This window comes from Stegostoma tigrinum, chromosome 8 (assembly GCF_030684315.1).
Source record: "Stegostoma tigrinum isolate sSteTig4 chromosome 8, sSteTig4.hap1, whole genome shotgun sequence".
Classification (NCBI taxonomy): domain Eukaryota; kingdom Metazoa; phylum Chordata; class Chondrichthyes; order Orectolobiformes; family Stegostomatidae; genus Stegostoma; species Stegostoma tigrinum.
The window spans coordinates 81,812,768-81,838,236 of NC_081361.1; the positions used below are offsets into that span (position 1 = coordinate 81,812,768).

Sequence of the window (25,469 nt, forward strand, 5' to 3'; positions counted from 1 at the left end):
TACCACTGTCCTATATGGCAGATAATGCTGGCTGTGTTATGGTGCCATATCGAAATTTTAGAATACTTCCTCCAAAGACATGAGGGATTCCTTATGAGGATCTGATCACAGGACAAACTCACAATCAAAAGATCCCTTTTTTGTTTAAAATGTTGGCCTCATCACATCTCAGTGGAGAAAGTTTCTTCTCATCAAGAACTGGATATCTGACAATCAGAAGTCAATTATAATGATTAATTGATACCAGCAGTTAGCTAAATCCAATTTTTTTATGGCTTATATAAACAATGGAGGCCTTAGTTTCATGTCCACAACATTATCTGTATTGGGTTATTTAAATGACAGTTAATAAATAATACAGTTTCTGGGATTTCAGATAGTAAATCATGCATGCCTATGAGAAATGTTTTATTTCATGTTACTAAGCCACAGGCCGGTTAGAAAATTCAAGTTTGTGTCATAATCTGATTGAAGTAACCTGCCTGGCTACACAGCAGCAGCTGTTATAATTTTTTTTAAAGAAACGATGAATTATAGGAGAATATTGTGAATCCTATTGAAAAACTTTACTATTATGTAGCAGAGTCCGCATTGAGTAAGAAATGAATATAAGAACATAGAGAGCAGGAAAGTTGATTTTGTACCAAAAAATCTGAAAATGGGCCTTGATGATTGAATTTATTCAAAAGGTTTGAACTGTGAAAAAAAGTTGTGAGTTTATGTGACATGAGGACATTTTCGTCTGCTCATTGTCTTATATGTCATTTGTCAATTTAAGAATATTGTCCTTCATGCTTTTCTCAATACCATTTATAAAAATTATATAACATTAAAGGACTCAATTAAGCCCCAAGAAATTTAAGCTATCACTGGATCCAATTTGAACATTTCTTTTAATAATTGACCCATGCTCATACAATTGCAACAAAGTCCAAGCTATTTTTTTCTATTTTTCCAATTATATAATCAATTCTGCACTTGGAAGTTAAAAGAAATAGAGTCAATGCTACAATGTTACAAGCCTATTTCAACCTGCAGCACCTTTGATTTCAGCCACCCACTGAAAGCTTTGGTTTGACAAATGTGTTCTTTCATTCTTTTGCATGGCATTGTATGAAAAATCTTTTGAAAACTGAAATCAATAATACACATGCAGAACCATCATTATCCATTTTTCACTCACTTTTTAAAAAATCTAATTTAAATTGAGATGTGGTTTCTACTCTTCTCCTCACACCCTTGACAAATCACTTCTTTCCCGGTAGCCAAGTTCCCCTCTCTCCTCTTCATACCATTTATGGGGCTGAGCTGATTCCTTGGGGTGGCCATAGCTGGCTCCAAGCTGTGCATCTTCCTTCACTCAAGCTCTTAATGAGCACTAATCAGTATAATTGGTCTTCATCTAGGATTGGATAGAATTGCAACTACTCTGATCCTTTCGGAGCTGGTCAGTGTGAGGAACACAATCAGGAAACTAGCATACTGACTAGTGCTATTACTAGTGCCATCTTGCGTGACCTGAAAACTCAGTGACATCTGGCTCCTAGAGATGCAATAATTATTTGCAAGATTCTCTGTCTGCATCTTTACAGTAATTTACAGTTGCTTCTGACATCTTCCCTAACTGGATGTTAATTTTGTATGTTTATTAATCCTAGTTCAGTTTCTTCATTCTTCTTTCAATAAGAGAGCTACAAAAGATTGCAGAAGCAAAAGTTAACATTTTCTTGAACAGTTCAGGAAAAAATTGATCCAGGCAATTGATATTAATAGTTTTAATAACTATTTTAATAATTCCAACAGCTTTGGGTAAAACCTTCAAAAAGTAATTCAAATTTTACTTGAACACCTTTTTATCTATATCAATAAATTGAGCATCATCTTATATTATCATAAAACCTTATATATAAATTTAATTGAACTAAAATATATATGCCACACTACAGACACCAGAAGTCAATGTTTTGAAGTGGAAGGGACAGCTGATGAAAAACGTAAATTATCCATCTCAGTGTTATCGTTAGAAAGTTGGCTTTTTACACGAGTTGGCATGTACATTGACTTTTTTTAAAAATTGTAACCTTCCTTCTGACCTTGAATAATCATCAGTCACAACAATTATTCTTTACATAACACCTGATTTCGAGTTGAGAAGAGACATATTTTCTCTGACAAGCTTAATATACTTGTGCTTATGCTAGATGCAGAGCTTAAAGAACTATCATGACAGTAAAAGCCAGAACAAGAGAAGGAAAGCACTCAGAGAGGACATGCTCTAGGTCTCCTCTACCAAAGTAATATGGGTAGAGCTCAAAAATAAGATGGGTACAATCACTCTGATCAGATTATACTTTGGGTGCCCCAACAACCACCAAGACATTGAGGAACAAATATGTGTGCAGATTATGGGAAGGTGCATCAAAAACAGACGTGTCATTTTGGGTGACGTTTTGACTGGGATCCATTTATAGCAAGAGGCTTAGATGGAGCAGAATTTGTTAAGTGCATCCAAAAGCGTTTCTTGAAACAGTATGTGGATTGCCCAACTAGAGGAGGGGGCCATACTGGATCTTGTTATGACAAATGAGCCTGGCCAAGTGACTGACCTATCAGAGGGAGAGCATTTTAGTAACAGCAATAATAACTCCTTAAGTTTTGAAATAGGTATGAATAAGGATAAGTGGCAAGGTACTAAATTGGGAGATGGCAAATTACATCAGTATTAAGCAGGAGCTAGGGAGTGTTAATTGGAAGGGGCTATAACCAGTCAAGACCACATTTAAGATGGGGGAACTATTTAAATACCTGCTAATGAGAGTTCAGGACTGGCATGGAAGGAGGAAGGACAAGGATGGTGAGGTAAAAGACACTTGGATAACAAAGGAGGGGTTGTGAATTTAGTCAAAATGGAAAACAAAAGCCATATGTAAGATTTAGGAAGCCAATGGGACAGGGCCTATGAGGAATATAAAGAAAACAGAAAAGAACTCAAGCACAGAATCAGGAGGGAAAACAGAGGTCATCAAATGACATTAGGAAGTAGGGTTAAAGTGAATCCCAAGATATTCTATACATACATTGAAAACAAGAGGATAGCTGCGAAGAAGGTAGGACCACTAAAGGATAAAGAAGGGAACTTGTGTTTGGAGGCAAAGGATGTGAAAAAGATTTTAAATGAGTTCTTTGTGTCAGTATTCACCCAAGAGGATATGGATGTTAGTGAGATAGTAGAGCATGCCAATATGCTAGGGCATTTTGAGATTAAGAAAGAAGTGGTGTTGGGCCTCTTGAGTCACATTCAGATGGATAAGTCCACAGGGTCCAATGGTATCTATCCCAGGTTATTGAGAGAGGCAAGAGAGGAGATTACTAGGGCCTTGACCAAGATCTTTGTATTCTCATTAGTCACTGAAGAGGCCTGGTGAGTAGCTAATGTTGTTCCTCTATTCAAGAAGGGATCCAGGGATAATCCAGGAAACTGTTGACTGGTGAGTCTCTCAGCCCAAAGATGTGCAGACTAGATGGATTGGCCATGCTAAATTGCCCGTAGTGTTCAGGGGTGTGTGGGTTATGGGGGATGGGTCTGGGTTTGGGTGGGATGTTTCAAGGGGCGGTGTGGACTTGCTGGGCCGAAGGGCCTGTTCCCACACTGTAGGGAATCTAATCTAAGGTCATCGGTGGTTGGGAAGTTATTGGAGAGAATTCTTAGGGATAGGATGTAAATGCATTTGGAAAAGCATAGTCTAGTCAAGGACAGTCAGCATAGCTTTGTGCGGGGCAGGCCATGTCTTATCAACTTGATTGAATTTTTTGAGGAGGTGACAAAGGTGATGAGAGTGGAGCAGTAGATGCTGTCTAGATGGATTTTGGTAAAGCTTGCAACAAAGTCCCTAATGGTAGAGTCATCCAGAAAATTAAGCTGCATGGGATTCACAGTGACTTGGCTGCATGGATTCAGAATTGGCATGCCCATAGATGGGAGAGGGTAATGGTGGAAGGTTCGTTTTCAGGCTGGAGGTCCATGCCTAGTGGTGTTCCACAGGGATCCATATTGGAACCTCTGCTGTTTGTCATATATATAGACTTGGATGAAAATGTAGAGAAGTGGTGTAGTAAGTTTACAGATGATACAAAGATCAGTGGAATTGTGGAGAGTATAAAAGGTTATCAAAGGATGCAACGGGATATGAATCAGTTGCAGATAAGGGTGGAGAAATGGTAGGTGGAATTTAATCCATTTAACCACGAGGTACTGCACTTTGGGAGATAAAATGTTAAAGAAAAAGATACAGTTAATAGCAGGACCCTGAACAACATCGAAGCACAGAGATATCTTGGGGTTCAAGTCCATAGCTCCCAGAGAGTGGCCAAACAAGTAGATGGGGTGGTGAAGAAAGCATGTGGCATGCTTGCCTTTATTGACTGGAGAATTGAGTGCAACAGGTAGGATATCATAATGTAGCTTTATAAGACTTTGGTTAGGCCACACTTAGAGAACTGTATTCAGTTCTAGTCACTATATCACCCAAAGGGTGTGAGGCGTTTGAAGAGGGTGCAGAAGAGGTTTATGAGGAAGCTGCCTGGATTAGGGGATATGAGCTCTAAGGAGAGGCTAGAAAAACATTGTTTGCTTTCTCAGGAGTGGCAGAGGCTGAGGGGAGGCTTGATACCATTAAACGATGCATAGATAGGGTTGACGATCAGAATCTTTTTCCCAGAGTTGAAATGTCTAAAACTAGTGTCCATGCATTTAAGATGAGAGAGAAAAAACTCAAAGGAGATGTGAGGGGCAAGCTTTTTACACAGAGTGGTAGGAGCATAGCTTATGCTGCTGCCAGGTGTGGCAGTGGAGGCAGTAAAAATGGAGATGTTTAAGGGACTTTTCGATAAGCACATGAATATGTAAGGAATGGATGTGGAGAAGAGATTAGTTTAACTTGGCATCAGATTCAGCACAACATCATGGACCGAAGGACCCATTTCTGTGCTGTACTATTCTGTATTCTATGTTCAATGTTAACAACTTGACCATTAATTCACATAGTCATTTATTTCAAATAAAATTAATTAATGCAAATAAAACTAAATAAACCCGAAATGAATTCTTTGAAGCACACAAAATTAATTTATCAAAAAAAATTGCAAAGATCAGGAAGTCCTATGTATCTCTGGAAAATGCTTGAAAATGATAGCACTTTGAAAATTTCATATTCAAATGGTTTAGCAGAAAATGAATTGATATTATACTTAGAGAGAAATGTGAGATTTTATCAAAAAAATTGAGTAGGTTTATGCAATATTCTTCTTTGTCACCTATATAGGTTTAAGTACCCCATAATATTTGAATTTGCATTTGATTTTGATTTATTGGCATCACATACTTAGATGCAGTGAAAAACGTGGTTTTGTGTGCTATGTAGTATATCATACCATACAAGTTGCATCAGGGTAGCAGAAGAAAGTACAGAATACACTGTTATAGCTGCAGAGAAGGTGTGGAAAGGGATAGATCAACATTAACTTTTAAGAGGTCCATTCAAACGTTCGATAATAGTGGAGAAGAAGCTCTTAGAGAATCTGTTCATACGTGTATTCAAACTGTTATATATTCTACCTGATGGAACAGAGTATAACTAGCGTGGGAGGGATCTTTAATCATGTTGTTTACTTTCCCAAAACAGCAGGAAGTGTAGATGGAATCAATGGTTGGAAGGCCGGTTTGCATGATGGACTGGGTTGTGTTCACAACTCTGTGTAGTTTGTTGCAGTCTTGGGAAGAGCAGTTGCTATGCCATGCTGTGTTGCATACTGATAAGATGCTGTCTGTTGTGCATCTATAAAAATTGGTAAGGTGTCTTTGTGAATATGCCAAATTTCCTTTACCTCCTGAGGAAATAGAGATGTTGTTGTGTTTTCTTGATGTGCGCATTGAATGGATTCTTTTAGATTTTATTGTCATGCGTGTTCAAGTACAGAAGTACAGGAATACCGTGAAAAGTGCAACAATGTTGCCGCATATGGTATCATCTTGGGTACCAAGGTACAAAAAAAGGCTTACGTACAAAGTAGTAAGAGAAACCAGAGTTAAAAAGTTAAGCATTATTTCATAGAATAGTCGAAAAATAAAGAAATAAATTAAAAGTTCAACAGTTTTTAATGAGTTGTCTGTTTATATCACTCCACTGTCTGTTTTTGATGCTGCCACCAACAGACAATGTCGTTGTTGCTGAAACTGCCACCTCGCCAATCTCCCCCGATGCCTCAGGAACATGACTGGGCAGGATCCACTCGCTCACCGAGCTGAGACACCACCATGAGCCACCAAGTGACCAGCCGACATGCTGTCGAGAGACCAGCCTGAGAGCTGCCAAGAGACCAGGCTGGGACCCATCATGAGCCATGAGAAATCAGGCTGGAACTCACCACAAGCTGCCCAGAGACCAGGTTGAGAGTTGCCACAAGCGCTGGGGGACTAGACTAAGATCCACTGAGAGACCAAAGGGACTAAAAAAGAGAAGGAAGCAGGAGCGGAGAAGCATCCTGTTCTGCTGCCATCTTGACCTCATGGACCAGAACAGATTGCTGATGATCATCACTCCCAGCATCATGATGCTCTTGACCTTCTCCTCCTCAGCACCATTGATGCAGACAGGGGCATGCGCTCAAATCCACTTCTTGAAGTCAATGATCAGTTCCTTCATTTTGCTGATATTGATGGAGTGTTTGTTGTCTTTACTACTTTCTGCTAAGCCCACAATCTCTTTCCTGTACTCTGTCTCATTGTTGTTTGAGACCTTACCTACAACAGTAGTGTTGTCAGCAAGCTTGTAAGTAGAGTTGAGGCAGAAGTTGTGCACACAGTCATGAGTGTATAAGGAGTATAGTAAGGGGTTGAGTGTGCAAACCTGCTGGGCACTGGTGTTAAGGATTATTGTGGAGGAGGTGTTGTCGCCTATTCTTACCAACTAAGGCCTATGGGTCAGGAAGTCTAGGATCCCGTTTCAGAGAGGTGAGCTAAGATCTAGGTCTCAGAGTTTAGAGATGATTTGGTTTGGAATTAAGGTGTTGAAGACAGAGCTGTAGTCAATAAGTAGGGGCCTGATGTAGGCATCCTTGTTATCTAGATGTTCCAGGAATGAGTGTAAGTCCAGGGAGATGGCATTGTGCTGTGTACCTGTCGAGTTGGTTGGTGAATTGTAAAGGATCAAAGCAATTTGGAGTTGATGTGAGCTATGACTAATGTCTCAAAACACTTCATAATTTTGGAGGTCAAAGCCACCAGGTGGTAGTTATTGAGGCACAATGCATTATTTTTCTTTGGCATTGTTGCTGAAATGAAACTGGTTGAATTAATAGGGCTGAGCGTTAACAGCAGTAGTTTGCATACGCCAGAGGGGCAGGAGATGTTGGGCAGACAAGGTAGAAGTCTGTCTTTTCCATACATCTTGTGGAATTTTAACTCCACACAAGTTCTTTGTGGTACGCAGGATAGCAGTAGCTCCCAATAACTGTGCATAAAATATCCCAACTTGTCACCAAATGTTATATTAGCAAGGAAATGCAAGTAAAGCAATATGATTTATTTTTGTTTTTGAAAGGATACAGAAGGAGATAGGAAGTAGTTTTGGTGCTTTGGATACAATCAACAATCCTGGCACAAATTCCACCAAACTAATAACAGCTGTTTTTGAACTAGAACTTGAACCTTTTCTGAAGAAGGGTCCAGGCCCGAAACGTCAGCTTTCCTGCTCCTCTGATGCTGCTTGGCCTGCTGTGTTCATCCAGCTCTCCACCTTGTTATCTCAGATTCTCCAGCATCTGCAGCTCCTATTATCTCTGCAGCTGTTTTGAAAGTGTTTTTTCTTCCCCCACTGAAATTAATTAATTAACACGTCACCAGAGCAAAACTGCCATAAACCGGTGAATTTAGCTTTATTTTTGAATCTTTTAAATATTGTGGTATTTTTGCATTCCTTAACTCAGAATTTCCACTCTCACAAAGGGTTGGTAAATCGTTTTGATTCAATTTACTTGAAAAGCTCAAACAGGTCTGTTTAACAGACAAACAGCAAGCCATGTTGTATCACATTGCTTATGGCTCTTGAGCACACACAGCACTTAAAGCAGCAGTACACAAACCCATTATTTCAAGATAAAATGACTTTCACTGAGCGAAATATGTATATAATAAGTAGTTGCAAAACTGCTTACACAGAAATAAGATTTATAAAATTTGGGATGTTAAGAATTTGAGACTTGATACACGATATATCTGTGGGTGGTTTGACAACCCCTCTAGACCTTGTGATGGCTTCCAGAAAGCTAGACTTCACAAGTGGTCGTTCTCTGCTTGTTTCTTCCCTTTGCTTTTCCATTTACTGTTGCGACTTTGTAGATTCTAGGCCCACTGTACATTTTCGACACCTGCCCAGCTAACCAGATGTTGGCTACATGTCATTTTCATCCTCCCTTGTTTTTCGAAAAGTTTGCCAATATTTCTAAGCCCTTGGAGAGGTGATGACCTGGAAGAGCTTTCCTAACTTGTCCTCCAAACATGATCTCTGCTGGTGATGGAAAGTTTATATTGAGTATGTAGCTCTTAGATGTAGCCTAGCAAAACAACAAACTTATTTTGCCACAATGCACTTCATGATAAGTGTTTTAATAATGCAAACCATTTACTTGGTGAAGGAGGAATAATATGGTGAATAATATAATGAGGTAATGTTCTGGTTTAGGTGACAATTCGTTCACTTGTTCCTAAAATATCTGCTTGTATGTCATGGCCTATTCTCAGATATAATGGTCGGGAGCTTATTGGGGCCAGAATGATGTGGGCTGCGGCAAGATGGAATTTGGACTGTTCCGTGAAGGTTTGATTCTTAAACAGGAGAGATTTTGGGGGTTTGCAACCACGGTTATAAGCCTAAGTGTAAGCAGTCCACCATTTGTGAGGAGTTTTCAGATAGTTTATTCAATTTGCTAAGCAACAGCCATCTAGATGTGATGCTTTATTTAATCAGACCAAGAATGGAAATATATGACACATGACAGATGAAAATGCTTTAAGTGAGTGAGCAAATGCATAGCAAATGAAGTATAATGTGAACAAATGTGAAGTTATCCACTATGGAAGAAAAAAATGGAAGGCAGATTATCACCTGAGTAGCGATAGTTTGGGAAAGGGGGACATGTAATGAGTCCTGGGTGTCAATAAGCACAAGCCACTGAAGGTAAGCATGGAGCGGCAGCAGGTAATGAAGAAGGCAAATGGTATGTTGGCCTTCACAGTAAGAGAATTTGAGCAGAGGTGCAGGAATGTCAATTATACAGGCCTTGGTGAGACCACACCTGAAGTATTGTGTGCAGTTCTGATCTTCTTAGCTCGAACATTTTTCCTCACATTTGGAGGGAGAGCAACAATGTTTTACCAGCATGATGCTCAGAATGGCAGGGCTGATGTACCGGGAGATACTATATCAGTTAAGACTATATTCAATAGAATTTCGAAGAATGAGGGGGGATCTTGTAGACATCTATAAAAATTTAACAGGACTGGACAGGGTAAATACAAGAAGGACTTTTCTGATGACCAGGTGTCTACAAACAGGGGTCACAGTCTAAGCATACAGGCTAGACTGTTTAGGATTGAGATGAGGAGAAATTTCTTCATCCAGATAGTGGTGAGTCTTTAGAAAGGTCTGCTACAGAAAATGGTTGAGGCCAAAACATTGAACGTTTCCAAGCAGGAGTTAGATATAGTTCTTAAGGCTAAAGGGATCGAAGGGCATTGGACAAAAGTGGGACCAGGATGCTGTGTTGGATGATCAGCTATGACCGTATCAACTGGTGGAGCAGGCTTGAGAGCTGAATGGTCTGCTCCTGCTATTTGCTTCATTTCGATGTTTTCTGGCCCTAAAGTCATTGTATACAATAGAGAAACAAAGGCAGTAGACCCCTCCAAATAGTGTTCAGATATTTGTCCCTACGATTTTATGGTCTTTGGTGACAACAGTCTTTGTTCTTCCTTGAAACCCTTGTTCTTCTCCCAAGGAGATGGCTTGTTTCTCTGGACTTTCCTTCAAAATCACTTCCATTTACTTCTGTTAGTATACCTTGTTTTTGGGGCAGGCAATCTTTTCAGCCAATGACCATAGGGCAGGCTACACGTAATTTCATGATGACTTGGGTCCCCTTGCTCAATTTTGTCTGAAAGTGAAGTTGCTTTTCATTCCTAGACCAAAACATCCTACTTCCCAAACAGGTAACATATAGGCTACAAACGAGGGTACATATAGCTTCAAATAAATCTTCAATATCAGTTCAATGGAACATTGTAACCTCTGTGATCTTAGAATTCCCGTGACCTTTTATTTCCATATGCTGGAAATTTGCAAAACTAGTTACTGCTGTAATAGCAGTTCAATGAGACCATGTTACACAGGAAGGACTAGGAAAATACAGTTTTAAAGGGATTCCTGCTCAGGCTAGTAAGTTATTTTGATGGTGATCAAAGTGCCGTAAGTTCCAAGACAGTAGTCCAGTGCCTGGAAGAATACCTATCATATTTATATGTATTTAATGTTTATACTGTCAAGTTTATGACATACAGAGTAAACACATTAAGTCAATTAGTTTACTTTTAATTTCAAAATAGAAGGTTCAAGCTTACTCATCTAAAACAGAAATGATTTTTTTTCTCTCAAAGGCTCTCGAGTCCTTGGGATCCTCTTTCTGAAAAGGTGGTAGAAGCAGTATTCTTGAATATTTCCAATATATAGGCTGATACGGGCTGAAAGGTTTTCCAGGAGAATTGAGAAGGTGGAGTTATCAGGCCAGCCATGATTCTTATTCAACTTCCATGATCCACATAGTTGGAGCAGGTTTGTGGAGCTGAGTAGCCTATCGCCTCTCCGACTCACGTAAAATATGAAATAATAATTCATATTTTTGAACACATGTTTTGTATTCACTTTCTTCATCCTAGCATGTTGAAAACCTAGTTTGGGGCTAATAGTCATACCGGTTCCCTGTGTTATGCCTCCTCCAGTGCCACAATAGTGCCACAAGTAAACAGAGAAGCAGCATCTCATATTCCACCTCAGAAGCCTATAGCCTGATGGCCTCAATATATAATTCACCAGTTTCAAAATTTCTGCACCTCCAGCATCATCCCATGTAAGGGGAGATCATGCCTGACAAACCTGTTAGAATTCTTTGAAGAGGTAACAAGTATGTTAGACCAGGGAAACCCAGTAGATGTTATCTATCTAGACTTCCAAAAGGCCTTTGATACACTGCCTCACGGGAGGCTGCTGAGCAGGTTGAGGGCCCATGGTGTTCGAGGTGAGCTACTGGCTTGGATTGAGCATTGGCTGTCTGACAGAAGGCAGAGAGTTGGGATAAAAGGCTCTTTCTCAGAATGGCAATTGGCGACGAGTGGTGTCCCGCAGGGTTCAGTGTTGGGGCCGCAGCTGTTCACCTTATATATTAATGATCTGGATGAAGGGACTGGGGGCATTCTGGCCAAGTTTGCCGATGATACAAAGATAGGTGGACAGGCAGGTAGCATTGAGGAGGTGGGGAAGCTGCAGAAAGATTTAAACAGTTTAGGAGAGTGGTCCAGGAAATGGCTGATGAAATTCAATGTGAGTAAATGTGAGGTTTTGCACTTTGGGAAAAAGAATACAGGCATGGACTATTTTCTAAATGGTGAGAAAATTCGCAAATCAGAAGGGCAAAGGGATCTGGGAGTGTTGGTCCAGGATTCTCCAAAGGTAACTTGCAGGTAGAGTCCGTAATTAAGAAACCAAATGTAATGTTGCCGTTTATCTCAAGAGGGTTGGAATATAAAAGCAGTGATGTGCTTCTGAGGCTTTATAAGGCTCTAGTTAGGCCCCACTTAGAATACTGTGTCCAATTTTGGGCCCCACACCTCAGGAAGGACATGCTAGCCCTGGAGCGTGTCCAGCGGAGATTCACACGGATGATCCCTGGAATGGTAGGTTTAACGTATGATGAACGGCTAAGGATCCTGGGATTGTACTCATTAGAGTTTAGAAGGTTGAGGGGAGATCTAATAGAAACTTACAAGATAATGTATGGTTTGGAAGGGGTGGACGCTGGGAGGTTGTTTCCGTTAGGCAGGGAGACTAGGACCCGTGGGCACAGCCTTAAAATTAGAGGGGGTAAATTTAAAACGGAAATGAGACAACATTTCTTTAGCCAGAGAGTGGTGGGCTTGTGGAATTCACTGCCACAGAGTGCAGTGGAGGCCGGGACATTGGATGCCTTCAAGGCAAAGATCGACAAATTCTTGATTTCAAAAGGAATCAAGGGCTACGGGGAGAGTGCAGGGAAGTGGTGTTGAAATGCCCATCAGCCATGATTTAAATAGCGGAGTGGACTTAATGGGCCGAATGGCCTTACTTCCACTCCTATGTCTTATGGTCTTATGGTCTTATGTCCAAGCACCACCCCCCATTCCCCACTCCTTGACCTGACACAACCTGTCCATTTTCTTTCCTACCTGTCCGCGCCACCTTTCCCACAGACCAGTCCCCACTACCCCTACCTGCATCCACTTATCACCATCGAGCCTACCTTTTGCAGCCCACACCTCTCCCTCTATTTATTTCCAGGCTCCTTTCTCCTTCCACAGTCCTGATGAAGGGTTTACTCCCTAAACATCAACTTTCCTACTCCTCTGGTGCTGCCTGACCTGCTGTGTTCCCCCAGCTTCACACTGTATTGACTTTGACTCATGCATCTGTAGTGCTTGTTATCTCCTAAAATAAAAGTCCATGTAAGGATCTAACCTAAGAATTTCACCCAAAAATACCTCTATTCTGCAAATTTCAAGTTTCTTTCAAAAACATTGCTCTTAAATCAGGATGGGATTAGAAAATAATCATTGGTGAACCTAAGTGCATCCTTTGAACACTATCATTTTTACTTCACAGTGAGGCTGAGGATGTTCAGCTAAGTGATCAATACACTCTTTAGTGTATATTTTCCTTGAAAGCATGCAAATAGTTTAGTGTATCATTTAATTTTTTTTAACATTTTACGTTCCACGCATATAGGCACCCCTAGTAAGACCAGTTTTTATTACTTTTCAGTGGAACTGAACCATTTCAGAGAGCAGTGAACCAGATAGATTTTTTTACAACAGCCTTTGATAGTTTCATGGTCACAATGACAGAGTACAGTACTGGGTCCCTCATTGTTCGTGATATACATAAATGAAATAGATGAGAATGTTGGAGTCCTGGGGGGCTGATGATGTGAAGATTGGCCTGGTGATTATTAATAAGGAAGAAGATCTTAGGTTGCAGGAAGATATAGACTGGTTATTCAGATGGGCAGATCAGTAGCAGATGGCATTTCACCCTGATAAATGTGAACTTTGGAAGAGATGAAAAGACAATGGAGTGTTCAATGAATGGCAGGAAATGAGGAAGCTCAGAGGAACAGAGGAATCTTGGGGTGCTGAAGGATGGGTTAGTAAATTTGCAGATGACACCAAAGTCGGTGGAGTTGTGGATAGTGACGAAGGATGCTGTAGGTTGCAGAGAGACATGGATAAGCTGCAGAGCTGGGCTGAGAGGTGGCAAATGGAGTTTAATGCAGACAAGTGTAAGGTGATGCACTTTGGTAGGAGTAACTGGAAGGCAAAGTACTGGGCTAGAGGTAAGATTCTTGGTAGTGTAGATGAGCAGAGAGATCTCGGTGTCCATGTACACAGATCCTTGAAAGTTGCCACCCAGGTTGACAGGGCTGTTAAGAAGGCATAGCTTTTATTAGTTTTAGCTTTTATTAATAGTGGGATTGAGTTCCGGAACCAAGAGGTTATGCTGCAGCTGTACAAACCTCTGGTGCAGCCGCACTTGGAGTATTGTGTACAGTTCTGGTCACCGCATTATAAGAAGGATGTGGAAGCTTTGGAAAGGGTGCGGAGGAGATTTACTAGGATGTTGCCTGACATGGAGTGAAGGTCTTACGAGGAAAGGCTGAGGGACTTGAGGCTGTTCTCGGTTGAGAGATGACTTAATTGAGACATATAAAATAATCAGAGGATTAGATAGGGTGGATAGGGAGAGTCTTTTTCGTAGGATGGTGACGGCAAGCATGAGGGGGCATAGCTTTAAATTGAGGGGTGAAAGATATAGGACAGATGTCAGAGGTAGTTTCTTTACTCAGAGTAGTAAGGGAATGGAACGCTTTGCCTGCAACAGTAGTTGATTCGCCAACTTTAGGTACATTTAAGTCATCATTGGACAAACATAAAGACGTACATGGATAGTGTAGGTTAGATGGGCTTCAGATTGGTATGACAGGTCGGCACAACATCGAGGGCCGAAGAGCCTGTACTGTGCTGTATTGTTCTATGTTCTATGCTTGTCCACAGATCCCTGAAGGCAGTAGGAGAGGGTGGTTAAGAAGGTGTCTGGGACACTTGCCCTTTTGAGACATGGCAAGGATAATATGAGCAGGGAGGATATGTTGGAGGTGTACAGAACTTTGGTTAGGTCATAGGTGGAGTACTGTATGCAGTTGTAGTCAGCACACTTAAGGAAGGATGTGATTGCACTGGAGGGTCATATAGGAGATTCATCAAGATATTGCCTGGGCTGTAAAATTTTAGTTATGAAGAGAAATTGGATAGTAGGGTCTAGGCCCGAAACGTCAGCTTTTGTGCTCCTGAGATGCTGCTTGGCCTGCTGTGTTCATCCAGCCTCACATTTTATTATCTTGGATAGTCTTGGTTTGTTTTATTTAGAGAAGACTAGGCTGAGGGGGGACCTGATGGAGATGCATACATTTATGAGGGATTTGGACAGGTTGAATAGGAAGTACTTGATCTCCTGACTTGTAAAGGTCAATAATTGTAGGGCATAATTTAAGGTGAAGGAGCAAGGATTTGTGGAAAATTGTTTTCACCCAGACGTTGGTGGATATCAGGAATGCATGACCTGGGAGGTGGGAAATGACACGACCTTTAAAACATGCAGGGATGATCATTCTAAATGTCATAATATTCGAGGTTATAGACTGAGTACTGGAAAGAGGGACTAGTGTAGATAGTTTGGCGCAGACTTGATGGGCAGAAGAGTTTCTTCTGCACTGTATGACTCTATGAGCAGATTTAAATTTCAGATTTTTTTTCTACTGGTTTAAACTCCACCAGGTACTGTGCTAAGATTTTTCCCTTGTCTCCAGATCATTAGACAGAGTTTCTGGAGTATGAGCCTCGGGACATTAACGCTACGACATAGTCTCACTAATGCTCTTGCCTGAAGGACTTCCCTCTCTGATGAACCTGTGCCTTGTGCTTTGTTTCCAACTTTCCTATTGCTGACTCATTTTTGAGGGATACTGTGAATGTATATGTTTTTTGTTGCACATCTGTTAAATTTTTCTCAACTAAAATGGTCAAATATGTCACTCAGGGAGAGGATTGCTATTGTTAATGATGCATTCAGAAGTGTAGCTATACAAGGAAATGGTGCAATAGAACAACAAGAGAGCAAAAAAGGAGGAATACAGCCAGAGGGAAAAAAATTACAGGCTGAAGTTTGAATTTAGAAAACCAATTCAACAATTTAAGAAGAATTATAAATCAATGTCCAGAAACAAATGTTTTAACCATCCTATTTAAGGAAAGATATACTGGCATTGAAGGCAGTTCAAAGAAGGTTCACAAAGTAGATCCTTGGCATGGAGGGATTTTCTTATGAGGAGAGATTGAGTAGATTTGTTTGTACTGATTAGATTTTAGCAGAATGTGAAGAGACATCATTGAAATATATCGACTCATAGGGATGGAAAGAACAGAAACAGATCCTTTGTTCGAACTCATCCATGCCGACCGAATACCCTAAATTAATCCAGTCCCATTTGCCAGCATTTTGCCATATGCGTCTAAACCCCTCCTATTCATGTGCTCATCATTTCAGAACCCTCTCTCCCTATTTATTTCAGGACCCTCTCCCCATCCCCCATTTCTGATGAACGGTCAAGGCCAGAAACGTTAGCTTTTGTGCTCCTAAGATGCTGGTTGGCCTGCTGTGTTCATCCAGCTCCACACTTTGTTATCTCAGATTCTCCAGCATCTGTAGTTCCTATTATCTCATGTGCTCGTCTAGATGCCTTTTAAATGTTGCAATTATACCAGCCTCCACCACTTCCTCCAGCAGTTCATTCCATACATGCACCCATTCCCTGCATGAAAAAATTGACCCTCAGGCTCCTCTCATATGGGGGCTTGACAGGATAGATGCTGAGTTGTTATTTCCCCATGTGCAGAAGCCCTCTGAGGACATAATCTCAGGTTACCAATTTAAGAAAGAGATAAGGAGGATTTTTTTTGACGTCAGAGGGTGGTGAATCCTTGGAATGCTTTACTGCAGATGCTGCCAAGTCTGGGTTGTTAAATATACTTGAGGCTGCGGTAGGTTGATTTTTAAGCCTTGAGGAAATCAACAGTCACGGAGAAAAGACAGGAAGGTGGAGTTGAGGATTAACAGATCAGGTATGATTTCCTGAATGATGCAGGACACTCAATGGAGTTCTGCTCCTACATTTTATAGAGTCATAGTGATGTATGGCACGGAAACAGATGCATCAATCCAACTCATCCATGCTGACCAGATGTCCTAAATTAAACCATTTGTCAGCATTTGGTCCCTATCCTTCAAAACACTTCCTATTCATAAACCCATCCAGATATCTTTTAAATGTTGTAATTGTACCGGTCTCTACCACTTCCTCTGGCAGTTTGTTTTCGACATGCACTATCCTCTGCATGAGAAATTTGCCCCAAGACCCTTTTAAACCTTTCCCCTCCCACCTTAAACCTATACTTTCTAGCTTTTGAAGTCCATTACTCTGAGGAAAAGACCTTAACTATTCACCAATCCATGCCTCTCATGATTTTATAACCTCTATAAGATCACCCCTTAGCCTACAATACTCCAGGGGAAATAGCCTCAGCATATTCAGCCACCCCCTATAGCTCAAACCCTGGCAACATCTTGTAAATCTTTTCCACACCCTTTCAAGTTTCAAAACACCTTTCTTATATCAATGTCACCAGAACTGAATACAAGATTCCAAAAATGGACTAACCAATGTCATGTACAGCCGCAACAATGACCTCCCAATTCCTATACTCAATGCATTGACCAATTAAGGCAAGCCTTCTTCACTATCCTGTTTACCTGCAACTCCACTTTCAAGCAACTATGAACCTGCACTCTAAGGTCACCAGTTAGCAACATTCTTCAGGAACTAACCATTAAGTGTATAAGTCCTGACTTGATTTGCCTTTCCAAAATGCAGCACCTCACATTTATCTAAATTAAACTCTACCTGCCACTTCTTAGCTCATTGTCCCATCAGATTAAGGTCTCATTGCATTCTGAGGTAACCTTCACTATGGACTACACCTCCAATTTTGGTGTTATCTGCAAATTACTAACCATACCTCCTATCTTCAAAACCAAATCATTTATATAAATGATGAAAAGCAGTGGACCCATCATCGATTCTTGTGGCACACCAGTGGGCACAAGCCTCCAGTCTGACATGCAATCCTACAGCAACACCCCTTGTCTTCTACCTTTGAGCCAGTTTTGTAATCAAATGGTTAGTTTTCCCTGTATTCCTTATGATCTAATCTTGCAAACCAGTCTACCATGAGGAACCTTGTCAAATGTCTTACTGAAGTCCATGTAGATAACATCCACTCTTCTGCCCTCATCAATTATATTCTTTATTTCTTCAAAAGACTCGAGTTATTGAGACATGATTTCTCACGCACAAAGCCATGTTGACTATTCTTAACCAGTACTTATTCTTTCAAATAGATGTAAATCCTGTCCCTGAGGATTCCCTCCAACAATTTGCACAGCACTGACATCTGGCTCACAGGTCTATAGTTCCCTGACTTTTCCATTGCGCCTTTCTTAAACAGTGGCACCATGTTAGCCAGCCTCTAGTTTCCCGTCACCTCACCTGGGGTTATCGATGATACAAAAATTTCAGCAAGGCGCCCAGCAATTATTTCCCTGGCTTCCCACAGACTTCTAGGATACATCTAATCAGGTCCCAAGGATTTGTCCTCCTTTATGCATTTTAGGACATCCAACACCTCCTCCTCCGTAATATGGACATTTTTTCAAGATCTCCAATACACATCAAAAACAGTTAGGAGGAAGGGTCATTGGGCTCGAAATGGTAACTCTGACTTTTCTCCACAGATGCTGCCAGACCTGCTGACTTTTCCAGCAACTTCAGTTTTTGTTCCTGATATACAGCATCTGCATAGATAGTAGGAACTGCAGATGCTGGAGAATCTGTGATAACAAGGCTTAGAGCTGGATGAACACAGTAGGCCAAGCAGCATCAGAGGAGCAGGAAAGCTGATGTTTCAGGCCTAGACCCCATATCTGAAGAAGGGCTTAGGCCTCAAATATTAGCTTTCCTGTTCCTCTGATGCTGCTTTGCCCTGATTTGTCATCCAGCTCTACATCTTGTTATTACAGCATCTGCAATTCTTTTAGTTTTCTTCAATACACAACCCTCAGGCTGGTTGCAAATGGTTCCCCTTGAATATTTGTGACCTCTCTGACCTTCATTTCCACTGTCCTCTGTAACTGTTCACTGCTGGCTGCTGTTTTAATTTAGTTTGGCTAATTTTCAAGCAGCCTGATTTCTCTGATTTCTCAAATGAAATCAGTTGCCAAATAACTTAAAGCAATGGTAAGAAAAGGAGCATGCTTTATATCTAACAGCGATACAGTACTTTAAAATGACACAATAATGTGTCTTGAGGTGTATTAATAATATGCTATCAGATGAATGACTGCTTGTGCGAAAACCTTCTCTGTTTATCTTTGGCAGTAAATATGCTATTTTGAATTGCATTCTTCATTTGTACTTTCAACTATATACCATGGGATATGAAGTGTTCATGGAATTATTTAAGATCCTAGGATTTCTTTTAATTAAAATGTCAATCCAATAGTTACAAAGTTTACAACTAGATACATGAATTAGATTAAATGAGCATATTTATTTCAAGACTTTATAGCATTTTTGTTATAATGAAAGATGAAACAGTAAGTACATGCAAATGTAAAGGGCGTAAGGGCTTAAATTAAAGTTAAGGGTGGCACGGTGGCTCAGCGGTTAGCAGTGCAGTCTCTCAGTACCAGGGACCCAGGTTCAATTCCAGCCTCGGGCAACTGTCTGTGTGGAGTTTGCACATTCTCCCAGTGTCTGAGTGGGTTTCCTCCAGGTGCTCCGGTTTCCTCCCACAGTCCAAAGATGTGCAGGCTAGGTGGATTGGCCATGCTAAATTGCCTGTGGTGTTCAGGGGTGTGTGGGTTATAGGGGGATGGGTCTGGGTGGGATTCTCCGAGGGGCGGTGTGGACTTGATGGGCCAAAGGGCCTGTTTCCACACTGTAGGGAATCTAATCTAAATTTGGTTAAGCAATTTGCAATGTGGATTTACTACAGCTTACATTGTTTTATCTTCAACATTTAAAATTATTAGATTTATAAGAAAATTTTGTATAAATCACATGTTTCAATTACTTCTTAAATTACCTTGTCATCACTTATATCCTGCTCACATTTGGTGCTTTCCTACATAATTGACTTTTGTATTTCCCGTTTATGTTCTAATTAGACAAAATCTTAACTTTTGAAATGAATGTGTTGGTAAATTAGAACCTCATTTATACCTTAATAAAGATCTTATGTCTACAACACTTTTGTGTGTTATGTTTTAATTTTATAAATTCCCATGTTTGTACTTATAATAGAAATGACTATGTAAACTTGTCATGTTGTGTAATTGTGCAACCTGGCCACCAGATGATGTTATGGACTGAATTTGCGAACTTTCTCTGGCACCTCTGACACTCGGCTTACATTGCAAATTACAATCTGTTTTAAACCCTGCTGTTAAATTTGTTGAATTACACCTTGAATTTCTGCAGGCAGTTTTCTCAGGCATGCAGCAGCTTTTCCAACTGTTCTTTAGAGGAGCAACTGGAGGCTGCCTATCTCCACCAGTGCTATTATGGAGAGAACATGTAATTGAATAAAATGGTTAGGATGGAAGTACATTAAAATGAAAGATTGAGCTTTCTTCTTTTTACCACCTTGCACTCTTCCGCCTGCCCCTCAATTTTGTTTACATCCTCCTTCTCCCCATTGTTTTCATGCTTTCCTTCTTTCTCTGTTGCAAATCAAACTCGTTCTCTCACTCATTTCTTATTGAGTCCAACTCCAATCCATTGTTCATTTGTTGCCTAGTCCTTCTTAGTCTGTAACTTTCCTCTAGTAAACCTGTTGTAATTTGTGCCTTCCTGAATATTGGCTTTGTCTAGTTTTGCACTCACTCCTCTGCAGCATCCATTGCTCCAATGACTCTCTCTCCCCCAACCCACATCTCACTTTTCCTTTCTCATCTGATCATTAGATTCAATTACCTCCCTCTATCCTCTTCTGGACTCCAATGCTACATGCTTTTGTTGGTTATGGCCCAATGTTCTCTGCCAATATAGGGTCCTAACTCACCAATAAGTATAGGAACATATGACTCAGGAACAGAGCAGGCCGTATGGCCATTTCAGCCCACTGTGCTGTGGTTGTCCATTTGTCTATTTGCCCCCATAAAACTTGACACCCTTATCAATCAATCAAAAATCAAACAAGTTTTTCGATCCATAAAAAACTTTGTATAAATTCAATAAACCAACCTCCATGATTTTCTTGCAGAGAGAATTCCACACATCAATGACACTCAGAGAAAAATAAATTCCCCTCATCTCTAGCTTAAAAGCAAGATCTCTTATTTTTAAACTTTGTGTTCTATTTTGAGTATACAATCCAGCATATCATGTCAGGAGATCTATTAGTTTCTATTGTGAATGAGTGTGGTAGTTTTTTTGCATAATTGTAAGTAATTAAATAAGTGCTTGACTAGCTTGTGATAATCATCAGAATTTTCTTATTGCAATTGTGTAATCATCCTGATTGTTGGTGGATGACTGAGTATGAAAAAGAGAGAGAACTAGAAATGATGTTATTAAGCTGGAGAGTGTGCAGAAGAGATTTACCAGGTGTTGCCGTGTATGGAAAGCTTGAATTATAAAGAAAGGCTTGATAGGCTGGGTATTCTTTCACTGGAGCAAGAAAGGTTGAAAGACAAGATGATACAAGTTTATGAAAAAATGAGAAGTATAGTTAGTTAATGGCAGTTGTCTTTCCCCTGGGATGAGGGATTTCAAGACTAGGGGGCACATTTTTTTGGTGACAGGATAAAAATTTAAAAAAGATATGAGACAAATATTTTACACGAAGTGTGGAATAAACTTCCTGAGGAAGTAATTACAATGTTTAAAATACATTTAGATAGGTACATGAATAGGAAACCAGGACCAGGCAGATGGTATTAGTTTAGTTTGGTATTATGTCTGGCATTGACTGGGTGGACCAAACGTTCTGTTTCCATGCTTTATGACTTTAGGCTGGCTCAAAACTATGGGTGGGGATTGTGATGGGGAATATAAATTGCCAGTGATCAACCCAACAGAAAGCTCAGCAGCCTGAAAGGCTCACTTCAACACAATTCATTAACCATAGTTTTATATCTGAATTTCTCTGGCTGCTCAATGTGGCACGTATACGCATGACATATTCCAAACTCTACTCTTTAAATAGTAAATGAAAAATCGGAATTTGGAGGAGTGAGGAGTTTTAGGAAGAAGCCAGTAAGATGTGGTCAAGGTGAGCCCAGAATGCTGGGATTAGCCATGTTTTCCCCGAGTTACTGCTGGCTTCAGGAAGGCAGGACAGCTATGATACTCCTCAATTACAAGAGGAAGATACCTGTTTCTCTTACTAAAATGGATTGCTTGAAAATGGCTCAGAAAGGGTACAGCAGGAGCATTGCGTCCAGTTTTTGAATGCAGAAGAGAAAGTGCCTTATGGCTGAAACGGATCAGAAAAAGTGAGGACAGTTGCTATGTGTATCTATCTAACACCAACCACGAGTCTTAAAGCCATTAGCATTACACTGATTTTCATTCAGCTCCCTCCCTCCCTCATTTCTCACACTTCAGGTTCAGGAACACCTACTCTTCACTACCCACTGACTTCTTCAGTTTCCATTTATTCGTTCACTTCAAACCTGATACAATGTATGTCATCTGTTTCGTAGTCACCCTTACCAAATGCATTGGGCACACATTGGGTGAAAACATGACCTACAGCCACCCATGTGTTTGTCCTTTTATTTAAAGAGGAGAGCACCGGATGAAGGGAGGTAGAGTTAACTGAAGTTCGCTCACTTTTGGTCTAATTTTGCATGCCTGACAGATGCCAAGAAGGATTCTGTAGAGATAAGTGGCACCTTGGCATTTCTCTCAGTCACAGCTAGTGAGACTTGGAAATCACAGATACCCAGTGACAGAATTAAAAACTATCTCTGACACACATGCTGATTTTATTTCATAAATGACTGAGCTGTGAGATAACTGGTTATGCTAATTGGCAAGGTTGTTGCTTTGTTAGGACTAATTCATATCCATTTCTTCTGTCCTCCAGGGTCTTTGTGAGTAGAGAAACAGTCTGTGGACGCACCTGTGATGATTCCTTAGAGAAACTCAATCCTTCTGAGTGAGCACAATCACAGGACATACTGTTACGCACCAGTGGAAAAAAGGCACACTTTGCTGAGTCCAGTTTGACAGTTAGTTGATGATTCATAATTATCAAGTGAGCACAAGTAGACATTCTGGGAGGGACAACACCTTTTTATTCATTCACAATGACATGCACAAGACTGTCAAAGCCACTATTTAATACCATATCTGTAATTGTCCTTAAGAAGGTGATGACGGGACTCCCTTATGATAACCAATGAGTGAAGAGGGCTTCTTTCAAAGACAGTTAAGAATCTCTCACATTGTAGTGAATTTAAAGCCACGTACACGAGAACAGCTAAGGGAGGCAGATATCTTACCCACAAGGATATATGAATCAGAAGAATTTTTACAACAATCTGGTGATTACATAGTTTCCATTGCTTTTGCTGGTTTCTCATTTCTAATTTTAATTAAACTTAAATTCTCCAGCTATTATGGCTGGGATTTGAACTTGTGTCTCCAGGCCTCTGAGTTCTAGTTATGTAACATAATCAGTATGCTACTGTTCCTGGTAATAGTCAGTGTCAGGGAGATCAATTCTATCCATAAAATACTCAGCTAGACATTAGGAGACATCATTGACTGAGCAACAGTGGGTGACTGACACATTTGCCCAGTACACTCTGCCCAGTAACAGAAAGTATGGAGGAGTCCAACTGCAATACTCATGGATTGGGTCTGCAGGTAATTGCAAGAATGTCTGCCTTGTAGGAAATGAGCACCATCATGGAACTTGAAATAAGCTCATGAAGGGCATGACCCAAACTGTCTTCTGCCTTAATCAATATGAGAAATCTTATTCTTCACCTTATACTGCTTCACAGTTGCTGTTAAATAAAATGGGAATACCGCTGTGGCACTGGTCTAAGAATGGAATGAGGATAAAATCCTTATCCACCCTCAAACGATATTTAACTTACAGCCTTGTCTACTGATGGCTGAGTCTGCCCCCTCACTGAAACAGTTGGTCTAACCTTATTGGGACCCTCTGAAACCGTTGGAGGCAAACCAAAAACATCACATCTGCCCAGGATTTTGAGCAGCCTGCCTCACCTCCTGAAGTCAGAACATACTAGGAAGTGTCAGAAAAGATAAGAGAAAACAGTTGTAAAGTTTGGCCATGGTCGTTCAACCATTTTTTTTAAACTATGACACATAAAATCTAATGATTTGGACTTGCCCCACACCTTTTCCCACTTTGCATCCCTAATGCCAATTTGGTCTTGAGTGGTTGGTAATGGTGGAGATAACAAGGTGTAGAGCTGGATGAACACAGCTGGGCCCAGCAACAGCATAGGGGCAGGAAGGATCGGCAGGGAGAATTGTAGAAGAAAATTAGGGTCAGGAGAATTTCAATTTGTTTTATTGTTTACTGTTTAAACAACTGAACATTCAAGATATGAGGAATTCTTGACATTCTGAACAAGAGTATGCAACTGAGCCTGGCAATGATGACGGCTCATCCTCATTCTCTTCCACTTTTTCAATGTTAAGTAATGTCTTGTAGCAAATATATAATGTGCTTTTAAGAAACATGCTCAAGATATTGTTACCACATATATTGAGGGAGATATGCTACAGTGCATCCAGATTATTTAGCTTGAGCCCAGATTTGGAAGATCCTGCGATTGTAATGTACATATATACATACAAAGTGCTGTCATAAACTTTGAGTGAATTCTTCAGTACTATGTGACCTATGTCTCATCCATATGTTATCAAAGCGAGCACAACCATCACCCATGATACTGGCAGATCATTGATATGTTTTGCACATCATATTGTTATTTCACAGCTTGGTAGCATCCCAATCCATAGACACTGCAGAATATTAAACACTAATAACTGTATAGAAAAAAATTGTCGCTGAAGATCAGATAGCTTGGACCATAAAGCATTTGGATGACCAATCACAACAAATTTACATGAGTACAGATTTTAACTTAAATAGTGAGGAGGCATTTTTATATTTTCTCTGCTTAAAGTTAAAAACCTTCTATCCTCTTACAGAAGTAAAACAAAGTCTGCTTCCTGACATAAAAGTTAAGATACCGCAGTCCAAATGATTCTTGTAGGATTAAAAGTTGAATCAGCAGTCAAAACACTTTTTTTCAGGCTTGAAGCTAACATCAACAGTCAAAGGATGCTATTAGTTTAACTGTACAACCGTCCTGTTTGAAAATAAAACAGTTTCTTAAGCACTGAAAAGTGATTTTTACCTGGAGAAGCTAACCTGTGTGCAGTGGTCAGTTAGTTCTGTCATTTTGTTTTCTTCAATTCTGTGTCAGAGGTGGTTGGATGTCATCTGTCCCTGTTTGGTGCTATCACCCTCTACTGGCTGGAAATTGCCATTCATACCATTTTTTAAAGACGTAAACTTGCAGTCAGCAAAACCTACTTAATAAGGTCACAACCATGCAAAGTCAAGTAAAATAGAAACAAAAGAAGAAATAATATATAAGAACAAAACTGTGAACCAAGTAACAAAGTAACAAACAAGCCCTGAACTTACTTCAGTAATATGAAAAACTATAGATCTGCAACAAGTCATTCTGCAACTGTACAAAGTTCTAGGGCGGCCTCATTTGGAATATTGCATGTAGTTCTGGTCGCCCCATTACAGGAAAGATGTGGAAGCATTGGAAAAGGTGCAGAGGAGATTTACAAGGATGTTGCCTGGTCTGGAGCGCAGGCCCTACGACAAAAGGCTGAGGGACTTGGGTCTGTTCTCATTGGAGAGAAGG

General features: G+C 40.4%; 1 protein-coding gene across 4 annotated transcripts in view; it reads left to right on the forward strand.

The window, feature by feature from the left end:
* Positions 1–25,469, forward strand: part of dpyda.1 (dihydropyrimidine dehydrogenase a, tandem duplicate 1) — an 837,290-nt gene that overhangs the window by 58,441 nt on the left and 753,380 nt on the right. The window lies entirely within an intron of this gene.